The sequence below is a fragment of the Lissotriton vulgaris genome, unplaced genomic scaffold (genome assembly GCF_964263255.1).
Source record: "Lissotriton vulgaris unplaced genomic scaffold, aLisVul1.2 SCAFFOLD_264, whole genome shotgun sequence".
Taxonomy (NCBI): Eukaryota; Metazoa; Chordata; class Amphibia; order Caudata; family Salamandridae; genus Lissotriton; species Lissotriton vulgaris.
The window spans coordinates 1,703,807-1,707,255 of NW_028244627.1; positions in this window are offsets into that span (position 1 = coordinate 1,703,807).

The window sequence follows — 3,449 nt, forward strand, 5'->3', positions numbered from 1 at the left end:
CTGGCGGCATCAAGAAGCGGAATTGTGTCCAATTTGCAGGGAACCGAGGAGTCAGCTGGCCTAGGAGGGACGGAAGGGGTATTGACTGTAGGATTACTAAAAGATGAATATATGGTCGAGATTTTCTTGGAAAAAAAGGCAGCTAGCTAATTACAGCGGTCTTGTGCCCCTTCAACAGAAGGACGCTCAGCCGGAGCTGAAATGAGGGACTTAGCTATCCTAAAGATTTCTCTAGGCGCATTTGCTGCAGCACTAATTTTACCTTCATAGAAGGAGGTTTGCGCCATTTTAATCTCTGATTTATAAAGCCTCATTGCGGACCTGTATCATTTGTTTATAATATTTACACTTGTAAACACATTTTAACAGATGTTTAATTATATAATTTATGAAAAACATTTCTAAAGATTTTTGTACATTTTTATAATTTTGTTTAAATTATAATAATAAATATTATTATTTTCATAATATTTATTTGTATAATTTTCCAACATAGGTATATTTGTTTACATATTTTAATATTAGTACAGCAATTAGTAAAATTTTATTGACATAGTATTGTCTTTTTTACTTGTCAAGTAACATTTAAACAAATTAAATGATATATTTTTTATGTTAACCTCTTTATTATGTTTTGGGTCTTTTATTTTGTAACCGAGTTAGGTCGTTTTGTTTCATTTGGGTTGAAGAGAAGCTCGCGGTCGGGAGACACTTCACATTGCTGAAGATAAGGTTTGTTTTATATGTTTTAAGTGTGTTTATAATAATTTTGATATTAGTTTGATACTGTTTAGTGTAGTTATAAGTTAGTTGTTCGAATTTGGCGTTGTTATATGTAGTAATTACGTGTGGTGTTTTTACGTATTAATACGGATTTCTAGGCCTGGTTCGAGAGTTAGTATTCCGGTGTTTAAAGTATATTTTAATGAAATGTAAAGTTAATATTAGGGGGCCCGATTCACAGAATGAACTTAAGACTCAATCCTAAACTTACAACTGTTTTGGTATTCACAGATTGCACTTACTACTTTTGGTATTCACAGAATGAATTTACTACTTTTGGCATTCACAGAATGCACTTACTACTTTTGGTATTCACAGAATGAACTTACTCATTCCGGTATTCACAGAAGTTAGGACTCCTAACTTTAGGACTCCTAAATGCCTTCTGTGAATACCGAAAGTCTTAAAATTAGGATTCTTCTCAATTTAGTAGTATTAAAGTTAGGAGTCCTAACTTTACTACTACTAAATTGACAAAAACCCTAATTTTAAGACTTTTGGTATTCACAGAAGGCATTTAGGAGTCCTAAAGTTAGTAGTCCTAACTTTACTACTACTAAATTGAGAAAAATCCTAATTTTAGGACTTTCGGTATTCACAGAAGGCATTTAGGAGTCCTAAAGTTAGGAGTCCTAACTTTACTACCACTAAATTGAGAAAAATCCTAATATTAAGGTTTTGGTAATCACAGAAGGCATTTAGGTGTCCTAAAGTTAGTAGTCCTAACTTTACTACTACTAAATTGAGAAAAATCCTAATTTTAGGACTTTCGGTATTCACAGAAGACATTTATGAGTCCTAAAGTTAGGGGTCCTAACTTTACTACTACTAAATTGAGAAAAATCCTAATTTTAAGACTTTCGGTATTCACAGAAGGCATTTAGGAGTCCTAAAGTTAGGAGTCCTAACTTCTGTGAATACCAAAATAAGTAAGTTCATTCTGTGAATACCAAAAGTAGTAAGTGCATTCTGTGAATGCCAAAAGTAGTAAATTCATTCTGTGAATACCAAAAGTAGTAAGTGCAATCTGTGAATACCAAAACAGTAGTAAGTTTAGGATTGAGTCTTAAGTTCATTCTGTGAATCGGGCCCATTGTTAGTAAGTTTTTATGTGTTGTTTTATGTTGGTTGGGAAAGTATGTTATTTTGTTTTGCGTGTTTTTACTTTCAGTTCTTCGTACAGGAAGTTTTTTTTTTTAAAGAAGTGTGTGTTTGTTTTATTAACTAATATATTTTTAACACTTCTTTATATTATTCAGTTTTCCTGGAGCATTTTTTACTCTTTTATATATTTTTGTTTTTTTATGGATTTCGGAAGGACTTTCATTATGTGGATTATTCTTTTTTTGGTACAGTTGTATTTTTTCATTTTTTGGGCAACATTATTTTTCATCAATGGATTATGTTGGCAGAACATGAATTTTGCAGTCTTTGAATACATTAAGGGGCTGATTCCGATTCGGTAAAATCCCCTCCGGATAGTTGTTCGGAGCGTATTTCCGGTAGGAATCGTACACATTCAACGTCCCCATACGTACGAACAAGTACGATCCAAACCCAAAGCAGATCAGTGTACGAATCGTACCAAACACCCTATGACAAAAAAATACATACGATTTGTATCCCCATCTCGCAGTACACTACGTCCGTACGTAAACAAGCAGCAGTTTCTGGCCCAGCAAGGACGATTCCGGTAGGGAGCTGAAAACATCCGTAAAAGCAGAGTCCGGCCCGAACCGCACCCTCGGTACGTGACATACATGCCATGAACCCCATTGTCCGTGTCATCCCAGTCCTGTACGCCTATGACCTGGTGCACAGAAACCGACGACGGTACAGACGGTGAGAACAACGTACCGCAACAACGGAAGTGTACTTACACGCTTGCCTATATCACCATTGCAATAGTGCTATGAGCCACACAAACGCCATGAATGTTGGGGTACGGTGCATCACACGCTCATATATGGCACCATTGCAATACTGATACGAGCCGCACACACGCTATGAATGTTGGGGTACGGTGCGTCACATGCTCGTGTATCGCACCATTGCAATAGTGATACGAGCCGTACACACTCCAGGAATGTTGGAGTAAGGTGCGTGACATCTGAGGGGTGGGTGGAAATGACTCCCAGCAGTGTCCATACATATGAGGGGTGTGTGTATATAAATGTAAATTAAATTCATACTTGTATAGCGCATTACTCACCCGCAAGGGTCTCAAGGCGCTTGTACGAATACCGCTGTGGAACCCATCTTGGCTTTCCCTGTGAGGCGTCCACTCCTGGGCACCCCCAAGGTGGAGGCCAGGCATCCTTAGCATTGTGGGGGCCATTGTGGAGATTAGGCAAGCTATTGCCCAGAGTTGCAGAGTGGGACTCCATGATTGGAATAGGCACCGAGGCGAGAATTATCAGGTCAGTGGAATTTTGAGCCCAAGACCCGCCGAGGCGGGGAATTGAACCCTGGTCCCAGGCTAGACCTCTGCATCAGGGTCTGCCGCTCTAAACATTGAGCTACACTTCTCCACTGCAGTGCCCAACAGTACGGGGGTGGGTGCGCAGGACTCCTAGCAGTGTCCAGACATATGAGGGGTGGGTGCACAGGACTCCCAGTAGTGCCCAGACATATGAGGGGTGGGTGCACAGGACTCCCAGTAGTGT